The sequence below is a fragment of the Lygodium microphyllum genome, chromosome 26, assembly GCF_053477565.2.
Source record: "Lygodium microphyllum isolate KBCC chromosome 26, Lygodium_microphyllum_v1.1.10, whole genome shotgun sequence".
Taxonomy (NCBI): Eukaryota; Viridiplantae; Streptophyta; class Polypodiopsida; order Schizaeales; family Lygodiaceae; genus Lygodium; species Lygodium microphyllum.
This window is the reverse complement of record NC_141160.1, coordinates 50,141,999-50,156,251: the sequence shown is the minus strand read 5'-3', so window position 1 is coordinate 50,156,251 and position 14,253 is coordinate 50,141,999.

Genomic DNA, 14,253 nt, shown 5'->3' with positions numbered 1-14,253 from the left:
ACGAAGGAGTCCCATGTGCACACAGATGCATCAGTTGAAGGGCTAGGTGCTATCTTCTGCCAAAAGGGCCCCTCTAAATTAGATCAACCAATCTATTATGCAAGTCGAAAAGTAACAGACCGAGAGCGAAACAACACAGTGATAGAGCTTGAGTGCTTAGCAATGGTGTTTGCACTGGAGAAGTTTCAACACTATCTACTATCAACGCATTTCAAGTTCTATGTGGATCATGAAGCCTTGTCCTTCCTGATGAATAAAGTAGATGTTAAAGGATGACTAATGAGATGGTTGATCCTCTTTCAGAAGTTTGATTTTGAAGTAGTCACGAAGTCGGCCGTTCACATGTCCTAGCCGATCATCTATCACAGATCCCTCAATTTGCAGAAGAGAAACATGATGATCCAGACCTTCCTGATGCTTTCTTGTTTCTAGTCGAAACAGTTACTCCCTGGTATACTTAGCCAACCTCCTGCAAGTCAATAGTATCCTCTTGGCATCTCAAGCCATGAGAAGAAGAAGCTTCTATTAGAATTAGCCCCCTATACCTTGTTAGGTGGTGCATTGTACAAGAGAGGCAAAGATGAAGTATTGCAAAGATTTGTTGTAGGTCTCTAATTTTAATTACTTTATGATTTGATTATTCCAATATTTGACTATTTATTTGGCATTTTCTTCAACCGGAAAAGTGGCCAAGACAAAATCGGCATAGTATTGAAAGCACGCCATGAAAAACCATGTGGTGAACACTTTGCAGGAGAAGCAACAGCCAAGAAGGCTCTATTAGTGGGATACTAGTGGCGGACTTGTCAGCGAATGGGGAAACCCACCAAAACAAGTGCCGTTCGAGAAGTGGGGGATTGATTTCGTGGATCCCATTGATCCACCCATGAGACGAAAGCAGAATAGATACATCCTGGTATGTACGGATTCTATCATAAAGTGGTGTGAAGCGAAAGCTCTGAAGCGAGACAATGGTAACACCGTAGCCCTATTTATGTACGAGAATATTAGCACCCGTTGTGGTAGTCCCCTCGAGCTGGTAAGTGATTAAGGTACTCATTTTCTTAACAAAATCGTAGAAGAGCTATTAGAACTGCATAAGATCGGCCATTGCAAGTCCACTTCTTACTACCCCAGAGCCAATGGCCAAGTTGAAGTCACCAACCACATCCTCTACTCAATCTTAACAAGAACGATTGTTGCACATCGTCATGATTGGAACGATCGACTTATAAAGGCCCTTTGGACGTATAGAACCTCCCATAAGGCTGCTACCAGACAAAATCCTTTCCAATTGGTGTATGGCACAAAAGCTATCTTCCCGGTTGAACTAGAATTGCCCTCTTTGCAAGTGGTTGTTAAAAAATGCTTGGGAGATGATGAGTCACTCCAACACTGCCTCCTGCACTTGGAATGTTTACACGAGATTGGACGGATGACCCTACAGTGCATGAAAACCACTCAAGCCCGATGTAAGGCTTACCATGATAGCTTCATCAAGCATAAGGAGTTCAAAGAAGGCGATCTGGTTCTGGCCTATGATTTGAGATTTGGCAAGTTTCCTAGCAAGCTGCAACAACGGTGGATGGACCCGTATAAGGTACTTGCTGTCAATCCTAATGGCTTTGTTCAGGTGCAGACCGTTGATGCCTCTGATGATCCCTTCTTGATTAATGACTATAGCTTGAAGAAGTACTTCTCTCCTTGGGGATCTTGACAATCACAGTCACCCCATCCTTTCCTCCATTGGGGTGTCACTATAATTCTTATGATGCTACTTCTTATAGCCGTTCTTCTGCCAATCCTGAAGAGATGCATGCAACCCTCTATCCCCTCCGGCCCACCTCTTGCCCTTGATCTTGTATCCTTTATTTTCAATCAGCCCCGACGGTGGAGAGGATGGTTGTGACAAATGGTGTTTCTACCATTTCCCTTCTAAAAGCGAAGAAAAAAACAAAAGAAGAAGAAAAAAAAAGAAAAACTGATATGGGAGAAAAAGGGAGAAATTCTCTGTCATAGCAGACCTTGTTCCAAGAAAAGGTGGAAATACCCTTCGAGGGCAGGAAGCTAACTATGGAAAGGGTGGTAACACCCCGCAGTTCAAGATATAGCGGATTTACCAAAAGAATCTTTCCAAAAGAAATTTGAAGCTACCTCCCTTGGTGCACTATCTCTGCAATATCAGTCCATCTACCCTCCTTAACAAACGATCTTTCATACAAATGAGCAAAGTACCAGATGTGTTAGCTACCTCCCTCAATACGCATCATCTTCAACACTCTAGTGACAATAACAGCCGACACGATCTTCATCACCAACCCCTTGACTGATGGGAGGTTTCATCCTAACAGGATGGGGATGTGCGTATGGGCTGCCCTCTGTATCTATCAAATGAGTGTGAGACAGAGGGTGGAGTGAGTGACCAATCTTTTCCTTCAAATCAAATGAGAGGTGACATGTGTGAATGGAGTGTTGTACGCATGGGTTGGGCCTCTCAATGCACAATGCACGATCTGTTCCTTTGCATTGCACCAGAAGTGACAGATGAGTTTTTATGCTGAGAAGTGCTTAAAAATAGCCAAAAATTACGAATTTCAGGGAAAAAATAAACATCGAAGGCGGCGGTGGCAATCAGAACGCTTTTAAGGGGCCATGCTTGGAAAAGGATTAAAAGACCCACTTGATGACAGTTGGTGAATTTTCATAATTTTTTGGTGTGTTAAACAAGACCCTGGGAGATGCTCAGCAGTGGAGGACTTTAAGATGAATGCCTAAAATTTTTCCGATCGTAATTTGGACACCGGACGTGGAAGAGGGGATGCTCGGGAGGTCAAGACTAAAGTCACGTGGAAATGGACTTAGTAGATGCCAAAGGTTATGACCTTTGGGGGCTCCCTTTAGGGGACCCCCCTTAAAATTTTCATGAGAAGGGGGGGTGTTTTTTTCACTGCCTGTTGAGGAAGAGGGCGCCATATCCAAGATTTGAGAGATGGGGGGTTGGAGAGCCTGAAAGCGACCCTCCCAACTAATCTTATGCATAATCTTCTTCTTATCTTCGCTCTCCATCGTTCCAGTCCGCTCCTCAAATGGTTGCCTGGTTCAAGAGATCAGATTTCAATATTTCTCTCTCCTCCCTTTCTCTCCTGTAAGGGGTAGTTCCTGTGTGTCAAGAAGAATGAAGCCCGGTTGATGAATGCTCATCCGGCATGGTACCGAATTGCTTTCCAATCGAAGGTGGGCTGAAGATGGCAGTGTGGAGGCCAGCTAAGTATCAAACGGGCCCTAATTTGCAGACCCCAACAAGTTTCAAAACGCGAAAACTTGTCGAGGGAAACCCTAAGCAGGATGCTAGGGAAAAGCGAGTCCTGAATTCGGATATGGAAGGTGGACCTCTAAGGCTTGTTTATGGTAAAGTAGATCCCGAGAAGGAAAGAGAGGTGCCAAGAAAGAAGACAAAAGTAAAAAAAGAAGCACTAAATCCGGCGGTCCAATGACCAAAGGAAAGAATGGTCTGGCGCAAGAAGAGAACTTTGACTAATTACCATGAATTTGACCTAGCAAGTTCTCTTTGCAAAGTCAAACCAGATGTGAATCTCTTGCAATTGATTAAATTTTCTCCAGGAGTATGCAAGGAATTCAAGAAAATCTTGCGTATTGAGTATATAGTAGGACCTTTGGACATAGTTAGAGTGTGCGAAGATTGGTTTGATCATGCTGAAAAGCACTGCCCTAGGATTCCAGCATATGTGGATGGAATATTAGTGGAGCACGCTATCGTGCACACTAGATCCTCCGTCAATATCATAAGTTCAGACTTGATGGAGTGGCTAGGTCTCGAAATTCAAAAAGACGGCTCCACACTTCTTAGGATGGTGGATGATAGTCTAAGACAACCGGAAGGTTGCATCACTAAAGTCCACATTACTGTTGCAAGCCGAAAATGCTATCTGGACTTTAGGGTGATAAGGTTTGCAGGATGTCCTAGCTATCGACTTTTGCTAAGAAGACCCTGGATTTTACGAACAGACTATAAAGTTGATATACCTGCTGGTCAATTGATTCTACGTCGAGGTGCCCATCGTGTAATAGTAGATGCTTACCTTGAGTCTCCTTAGAGTGAGAGAGCTCCTTTATCCTCCACTGAACTAGAAATAGTAGATGACCCATCTAATAGTGAGACGTCATTGAGCGATGGATCTAAGGAAGGGTCCACTACAGAAGATATTTATCAGATAACCTTGAATGAGCCAATAGAGCCTCATGATCGAATAAGAGACACAGATGTTATTGAGCTGGACCTTGGTACGCCTAATGATTCGTGGCCAATCAATTTGGGTTATATGCTCAGTTCAGGAGAGAGAGAGGACTATGTGTCCCCGATTCAGGAGTTTCCCGACATCTTTGCTTGGAGCTATGACGAATTTAGGGGTATTCCTCCCAGTCTAGCTGTGCATACTCTTCCTGTAAAGGAAGGTACCCGCCCTATACGTCAGAAAATAAGGCATATGCCTTTTGAATTAAGGGACGAGTTGTTCGAGGAACTATTGAAGTTGCAAAAAGTGGGTTTGATCTTCCATGTTCAGCATACTGAATGGTGCTCATCAATTGTGATCAGGAAAAAGAAGAATAATTAGATCCGGCTTTGCTTAGATTTTAGAGAGTTGAATAAGAAAACTGTTAAAGATTACTACCCGTTGCTGTTTATTGACCAACTTTTGGATCAACTAGCAAATAGAAAAATCTATTCGTTTATGGACTGCTTTGCAGGATATAACCAAATGGCGATCGCTGAGCAAGACAAGCTAAAAACAACATTTATTACTGTCTTCGGTACCTTTGCATACCATGGGATGGCGTTTGGGTTATGTAATGTACTAGGTTCATGGTCGAGAACAACCGACAAGACCTTTGGTGACATTTCCCCCGAGGAATTGAAAGTATTCATTGACGATCTAGGGGCAGCCACCATAAGGGATAGACAATTAATTATCTTACGGAAATTTTTTGAGCGTTGCAGACAATTCTACATAGCTCTCAACCCACGGAAGTGCGTCTTTGGAGTTCCTTATGGGATCTTGGTAGGCCATGTGGTCAGTTCCGCAGGGATTGCGACTGATCCTGAAAAGATCAAGGTCATAGTCACCATAAGTCCACTGCATACTCCAAAGGAAGTGCATAGCTTTCTATCATCGGTAGGGTATTATCTAAGGTTTATCAATGCCTTGGCAGAAAGAACATTGCCATTGATAAACCTATTGTCCTTTAATTGTCAATTTTCATGGAGTGATGCTTGCAAAGTATCTTTTGATGATGTAAAGTAGGAGCTTGCCAAAGCACCTGTTTTAAAAGCACCAAAAAGAGGTGAAATGTTCTACGTATTTTCAATAGCAACTATGTATATTATCAGCTGTTGTTTGGCCCAAATTTGGGAGGAAAAGTGATACCATTCGATAGCTTTTGCTAGTCGGAAGTTGGGCATATCAGAAATTAACTACACCTATATGGAGAAGTTGTGCCTCACGATGGTATTTGTGACCAAAAAGTTTAGGCAGTACATTCTTTATGAGAGGGTGGCTTTTTATATGAAGGCGAAAGGGCTTCGATTGTTGTTGAATAAGTTACAGCCGCCTGATCATTTAGCAAAGTGGTTAATCACTTTGTAGAATTTTGATTACAAGATTAAGAGCAAGCCGCCAAAGCTTCATAGCATTGTCGAGTGTCTTGTGGATTTCAGAGAGCCAAAAGAGATTGTGGCTTAAGGAAGTCACATGGAAACATTGTTTAAGATTGATACGGTATATATTTCCTCCTGGTATGCTACTATAACGCACTATCTTTCTACAGGAGAGACTGGAGCTACTCTATCAAAACCCGAGAAGAGGAAGATTAACCAGCTGACATTGAAATTTTCCTTGATTGTAGGGACATTATATCAGAAAGGTGTTGATGATATCTATCGCCGATGTGTGATGCCTGACAAGGTTTCCTTCATTTTGGAAGAGTGCCACGATTCCGCTTGTGGAGGGCACTTTGCTGGGTGGTTGACGGCACAGAAGGATTTACAAGCTAGTTGTTGGTGGCCGTCCATAGGGAGAGGGAGGGAGAGGAAATGAGAGAGGGAGGAAATGGGAAAGAAAGAGGGAGGGAGAGGGAGAGGGAGGGAGACATTAAACATAATAGGAAAATGAGAGAGGAAGAGGGAGAGGGAGGGAGAGGGAAACATTGAAAGAGAGTAAGAGAGGGAGAGGGAGGGAGAGGGAGGGAGAGAGAAAGAGAGGGGGAGGGAGAGGAGAAGAGAGAAAAAACATTAAACATAATAGGGAAATAGAGAAAGAGAGGGAGAGGGTGAGGGAGGGAGAAGAAATGAGAGAGGGAGAGAAAGAGAGCAAAAGGAAATGAGAGAAGAGAGAAAAAAAATGAGAGGATGAGAGGAGAAAGAAAAAGAGAGAAAAGATGTTAAACATAATAGGGAAAGAGAGAAAGAGAGGGTGAGGTGAGGGAGGAAGAGGAAATGAGAGAGGGAGAGGAAGAGAGAAAAGGAAATGAGAGAAGAGAGCAGAGAGAAAAAGAAATGAGAGAGGGAGAGGAGAGAGAAAAAGAGAGAAAAAACATTAAACATAATAGGGAAAGAGAGAAAGAGAGGGCGAGGGTGAGGGAGGGAGAAGAAATGAGAGAGGCAGAGAAAGAGAGCAAAAGGAAATGAGAGAGGGAGAGGAGAGAGAAAAAAAGAGAGAATGAGAGGAGAGAGAAAAGATGTTAAACATAATAGGGAAAGAGAGAAAGAGAGGGTGAGGGAGGGAGAGGAAATGAGAGAGGGGGAGGAAAAGAGAAAATGAAATGACAGAGGGACAGGAGAGAGAAAAAGAGAGAAAAAACATTAAACATAATAGGGACAGAGAGAAAGAGAGGGTGAGGGTGAGGGAGGGAGAAGAAATGAGAGAGGGAAAGGAAGAGAGCAGAAGGAAATGAGAGAGAGAGAGGAGAGAGAAAAAAATGAGAGACGGAGAGGAGAGAGAAAAAGAGAGAAAATATGTTATACATAATAGGGAAAGAGAGAAAGAGAGGTGAGGGTGAGGGAGGGAGAGGAAATGAGAGAGGGAGAGGAGAGAGAAAAAATGAGAGAAGGATAGGAGAGAAAAAAAGAGAAAATATGTTAAACATAATAGGGAAAGAGAGGGAGAGGGTGAGGGTGAGGGAGGGAGAGGAGAGAGAAAAAGAAATGAGAGAGGGAGAGGAGAGAGAAAAAGAGAGAAAAACCATTAAACCTAATAGGAAAAGAAAGAAAGAGAGGGTGAGGGTGAGGGAGGGAGAGGAAATGAGAGAGGGAGATAAAGAGAGAAAAGGAAATGAGAGATGGAGAGGAGAGAGAAAAAAATGAGAGAGGGAGATGAGAGAGAAAAAGAGAGAAAAATCATTAAACCTAATAGGGAAATAGAGAAAGAGAGAAAGAGAGGGTGAGGGTGAGGGAGGGAGAGGAAATGAGAGAGGGAGATAAAGAGAGAAAAGGAAATGAGAGAGGGAGAGGAGAGAGAAAAAAATGAGAGAGGGAGAGGAGAGAGAAAAAGAGAGAAAAATCATCAAACCTAATAGGGAAAGAGAGAAAGAGAGGGTGAGAAAATGAGAGAGGGAGAGAAAGAGAGAAAAGGAAATGAGAGAGGGAGATGAGAGAGAAAAAGAGAGAAAAAGAGAGAAAAATCATTAAACCTAATAGGGAAAGAGAGGGTGAGCATGAGGGAGGGAGAGGAAATGAGAGAGGGAGAGAAAGAGAGAAAAGGAAATGAGAGAGGGAGAGGAGAAAGAAAAAGAGACAAAAATCATTAAACCTAATAGGGAAAGAGAGAAAGAGAGAGTGAGGGTGAGGGAGGGTGAGAAAATGAGAGAGGGAGAGAAAGAGAGAAAAGGAAATAAGACCTTACAATAAGCTCATCCTAGGCTCATAGGGGTTAGGATGATCCTCAACAAACCTAAGGGATATATGGCTACAGAACCCTAGCACACTTGTGCCTCCTAGCATAATGTTCTTCCTACAAAGAGAGCTCTCATACATGGGGCTTGTCCTAGTCTCCACCATGCAAGTATACAACGAAGACAATTAGCCTATCAGTTAGAAAAACATTCATTTTTCATAACGTAAATTGAAAAGTAACTTTGGATATTCCATAAAAATCAATCTCTTCTTAAGAAGACAAATACAAAAAACTAAAACAGCATCATTCATCTCTCTCCCTCAATCTTCCCTCTTTCTCTCTTCCTATACTCTCCATAAATCCTTCTCTCTCCCCCTATCTCTTTTCTCTCTCTATCTCTCTTTCTATTTCTACCTCTCTCACTTCTCTCCTCTTCTTCTTTAACTTTACTCTCTCCCTAACTCTTGTCTCTCTCTTCATCTCTATATAAGCAGTCGTAGTCGTAGTCGTGGTCATAGTAGTAGTTGTGGTCATGGTCATGGTCGTGGTTGTGGTCATCATAGTCATAGTAGTAGTCGTAGTAGTAGTCATAGTCGAGGTCGTGGTCATGGTCGTCGTAGTCATAGTCGTAGTCGTGGTTGTGGTCGTGGTCGTGGTCGTGGTTGTAGTCATAGTCCTGGTCCTGGTCATCGTAGTCCTAGTCGTGGTCGTGGTCATGGTCGTGGTTGTGGTCGTGGTCATGATCATGGTCGTGGTCATGGTCGTAATCGTAGTCGTAGTCGTAGTCATAGTCGTGGTCATGCTCGTGGTCTTTATCGTAGTCGTAGTCGTGATCGTTAAAGAAAATGAGAGAGGGGGAGGAAGAGAAAAAAGAAGAAGGAACGAGAGAGAGGGAGAGGAAATACATACAACATAATACAAAAAGAGAAAAGAAAGAGAGATGAAAGAAGAGGAGAACAATTTAAGAAAGAAAAAAAGAATGATAACAAAAACAAATTATTTGTCGTAATGTAGACAAAATGGAAAACAATGAAGGTCTTGTTGTTCAACATCGCGAGGCGTATCTTAATAAGTGTGTCCCATGTCCTTGCTCTCAATGCAAACTGGCAATTAGGCAAAAATGTTGATTGTCTATAGAACACGTACGACGCTTCTATGAGTTTTAATCTGAGATCATTGATTAGGTGATTGTGGTTTTTTAGCAAACGGTAAGAAAAGTTAATATCAATCATGCATTGTACTCGCAAGCTAATTGAATACCATATATAAGAAGATTAGGTGTGGTTGGTAAATGTTCTATCCAGGGAGGTGGGCGTGCAATGGATGGAGTGCATGAGCCAATCCACCACTTGCAAGGCACTACCCAACCTATACCATCAACGCTAGAGGAGACAGAAAGCCTTCTAGACCTACCTACAATCTTGGAGCCTGAGATGGAGACAATGATTGATGCATTGATTCCCATGGATGTCGAGACTTCAGATCTGCTTAGAGAGGAAGCATCCATACCATTATATGATGGATGCCAAGTATCTCGCCTGAAGACACTGCTTGCACTCCTAAGTGTGCAAGCAAAAGATAGGTGGAGCGATGCGAATGTGACCGAGTTGTTCAAGTACCTTGTACATACACTTCGTTGATTTCTTTTCGGCACTAATATTTAAAAAAATTGTGTTTTTTCAAGATTTTTTATGATTTTTTTCAGGTTATTGAAATATCATATATTACCACCTATAACTACCATGCCTGAGTCTCATGATGATGCACGACATGTTTTACGAAAGCTTGGCATGGACTACAACAACATCCATGCATGTATCAACGATTGCATACTATTTCGAGGAGAATACGAGACTATGGAGACATGTCCAAATTGTGGTGCTCACAGGTATCGACAGGACTTGCAAGGGCAAATAATCCCTCAAAAAGTTCTCAGACACTTTCCGCTTATCCCCCACATAAACTACATGTTTCGTACATCCGGCATGGCAAGCTTGACAACGTGGCATGCCCAGAATAGGTCCACAGATGGAGTTCAACGAGTATCAGTGGATTCATGCGCATGGAGCCACATTGGCTCTACCTTCCCAAGCTTTGCTCGAGAGCCAAGGAATCTTCGGCTCGGTCTTGCAATGGATGGCGTGAACCCATTTGGTCTGCGCTCAACTTCTTACAGTGTATGGCCTATAGTCCTTGTCAACTACAATATCCCTCCATGGCTTTCTACGAAGAAATGACATCTCATTCTTAGCTTACTCGTCCCCGGCTGCTACAAAGTCAAAAATATAGACGTGTATCTTCGTCCATTAGTTGATGAGCTTAAGATTTTGTGGGAGGAGGGGGTCACCGTGCAAGATATGAGCAAGCGTGATGGTCGACGGTCCACCAATATTTGAGCCATTCTCATGTGGACAACACATAAATTTCTGGGATTCGGAGAGTGCTTAGGTAAATAGGCTTCTGTTCTCATTGGTAATATCTATATTTTATCTCGTTCAAGTTTGTATTCACTGGATAGAGGTGTTGGAACAGGTTTGGTTACCTCAGATTATCATGCATGTCCATTGTGTGGGCCACAATTAGACTCCCGAAGGTCACGAACCATGAAGGAGATGGTATGTCAAGGACACGCCGCTTTCTTGCCAGAGGGTACTCATGAACTTAGGGAAGGTTTTCTTGGACGACCTCCAATATGTATAAATGTCGCAAGCTAGTATGAGTTGAAAATAGTCCACATGGAGTCACATCCAAATGGAATGCGGCGGTTCTCAGTTTTCTACGAGTTGCAATATTGGACCCACTTATAGATCAACCACTTGTTGGATCCCATGCATATTTTCAAGAATGTGAGCAGCTTGCTATGGGACCACATCACAGGAAAGAGAGACACTATAGGGGCATGAATGGATTTGAAGGAGGTAGGCAAGATGGAGACGCTTTGGCCGCAGTTGAGTGTTGATGGTCGCGTGCAGCTACCTCACACTCCTTGGGTTTTGTCCACTAAAGAAGAGTGCATTATGAAGCAAGTAGTCAAGTCTATCCGCACTCCGATGGGTATGATGCATTCTCTCAGGTCTGCATTTTCTAAAGATGACCAATTATCAGGGCTAAAATCCCATGACTGGCATAAGATATATCAGGTTTGTACTACGAATGGATTGTAATTGGCATGCGCATTTTGCTATTTGGAGTGTAGCCATTGTTCATAATGCTTTCTCATTTGTGGCAGTTTGTACTATCGATCGCAATCGCAGGATGTCTTAATTTAGAAATACATGGGGCCATTTATATGTTGTTGACTTTGGTACAATGGATCTCACAGAAGGAGATTAAGATGTCCTCTATTGAATCCGTGAGGCGGGGAGTAGTGGAGACGGTCTGTCTCTTTGAGAAATACCTGCCTACCAGCATGCTCACGATACAAATCCACCTTCTTATGCATCTTATAGATGAAGTGGAGATTACTGGACCTATCCATATGCGATGGATGTTCTTCTTGGAGTGCTCATGAAAACCCTGAAAGGCTTTGTGCGCCAACGAGCTCGGCCAGAAGGTAGCATGGCTAAAGGTTGGTTGGTGTCTGAGGCGTTAGTGTATATTTCACAATGGCTACTAATGGTAGATCCAGACAATAAAATGCTATGGTCGTTGAAGGACGATGATAGAATGACCAGGGATGTGGTGTTTGAAAATGGGGTAGAAAAAAGAATGGATGTTGCAATGGAGGAGAAGGTGAATTGCTTTTGTATGTTACATCATGCCTCTATAGAGATGTGGCTCACCAAGTACTAGATCGCTAGGCAAGATCGAGAGGAAGCGTGATCTGAATTTCGACATAGTACGTGCCATCAATTGATTTGATATCCCAAGGGTATGGAGGAGATGCTGCGGTTCATGCCAACGCGATGGTTGCATGGAGCTTTGACCGCAGCATCTCGCAAAGGGACGGAGGTCTCAATGGAGGAGTGGGAATTCTCGAGGGGATGTAATCCAAAGGTGATGATGTGTTTAGGATTTGTCGGATATATATATTATATGCGACAACTAATTTGAGTGTTTCAATGTTCAGTACAAAATATATAGTGCAGCGTGGTCACGTGGACAACATTTTCACGTGGAGCGTATTGACAAAATGCGCTCCACAATGGACTGTGGTATCATGGCAAGGTTCGAGCAGGAGAGCCAATGATGAGCAACGGATTCAAACACGGTTATAGATGAGATGGAGTATTTTGGGAACTTGCAAAGTATTGTTACGGTGGATTACTGTAGCTTCTCCATGATACTATTTGATGTGCAGTGGTTCAAAGTGGTACTTAAAGGAGCTGGAGCAATAGTTCAACGAGGTCCATCTGGATTTCTCGAAATAGATTCTGAAAAAAAATGAATGGATTTGCGTGACACCTTTGTGTTGTCGGTCCATTGTGAACAGGTGCATAAACTCATGTGTTTGTTAATTGTATTACGACATGGTAATGTCAGAATAGTTTAATTTCTCTTGTACGTGTTTGTGAACAGGTAATCTTCTATCCAAACCCCCAACAACCTCGATGGTGGTATGTTATACCTTCAGCTCCCGGAAGTGCGAGAATATATTATCAAAGCGATGTTTCAAGCATAGATGAGGACAATATGCAAATAGAGGGGTTGATATTGCAAGGGATGGAGGCCACCGAAAGCTTGGACCATGTAGAGGAGCCAGCATCAGCTAACAATGATGGAAATACATGAGTCCAAGAATTCTTTGAGAACAAGGTGGAATCATCCTTTTGTGGTGATATGTCTATTGACCTTCCAGTGTATGCGGAGTTGTGTCACGAGATTGACATGGGACCATAGGATACTTCATACTTGGAGCATCCACTTACTCAATTCGTTGACTAATCGCTTATAAGGGTACATAAGATATGCATCTTAAGTGAGATCATTTTTTTAGTATTTATATTACCGTGCTTTGTATGATTTAAATTGATTATGCTAACATCATTTTTTCTGCGCAGGTGACATTTTCAAGATGAGTCGAGGGATGAGCAATGAGGAGTTGGAAGATATCTTCACGCGCATGTCTCCAGATCAGATGGCGAGATTCAGAGACATGGCAGACCAAGAGCTGTCTCGGATATCGTTAAGACACTCTACTAGATCTACTTCGGTGCGATCAGATGCTTTAGATTCAAGCAGACAAGGTCGATGCTCCAGATTTGGGCCAAAGGGAGGGAGTGCTTCAGGGTCAAGGGGATGTTGTAGAGATACAGAGGCAGTGAGCCTGCAGTTGGCACGGGATACAGCTGCGACTTCTCGCTCTCGTGGCGGTCCCAGGGAGCATGGCTCAGGTGGATGGTATGGAGGCACGGATGCGGTGTCTCCATCTCGTCATTCTACTAGAGTTGCGTCACCTCCAGGATTTTTCACACCTATGGGGACGTTGACTCCAGTTACTCCGGCTTTTGCTCAGCCATCTGCAGGTAACAGCCCTATGGGTATTACTCCGATAGATACTACCCCGATCGGTACACCGAATGTACAGGGGTCTCTTGAATATGCCTAGGAGCGTGGACACAAGTGGGAGAGGACCCATCTTAGGCATACCTGGGGGGGGATATGCCTATCTTGTCGATGATAGGTTAGGAGCCATCATCATGAATGATGAGGGGAGGAGGGTGATAGCTTGCATGAGAGAGTTATACCAACAAGTTTTTTGACACAATGTCTTAGATCATTGGAAAAACATACCGGAGGGGAGCAAGGACTACATAGTAGCATCCTTGTATGGGGAGTTTCTGGTTTCAATCATAGCAGATAGATTTTCTACAGGCTGGATGATGGACTGCATGCATGCATATATGTCACACAGACTATCGGATGCACGCAAGGCACTTAAGAGTGGGGCTGCAAAGCCCGAGTGGCTAGACCGGGATGACTGGCGCTGACTGAGGGAGGAGGCTATAGATTCTCCAAGACATTGGAAGGCCGGAGTGGTCCATCATCTTGGGAGTGGCGACCATAGGACATATCTGAAGGACTTTGTAAGTTTTTCTTGCTTATTTTTTTGCAATATCCTTTGTACTGACAATCATGTTTTTAACAGTTAGTATTTTGTTTTCTTTGCAGCACTCCATTACAAATCGCGATTTGACCGGCCTTGAGACTCAATATGCAGAGAGGCACGGTCTCACTACATTGATCGACTGATTGTATAGACGCGACGGCCCTATAAGTCACTCATCTTTCTTGTCCGTAGTTACCATGTCTAATTAGAATGCATTATTGTATGGTGGATTGATGTGTTGTTGTTTCTTTTTTTGCAGAGTTCGTTCGATGCTCCTTTTTGGCGAGAAGAGCTTTC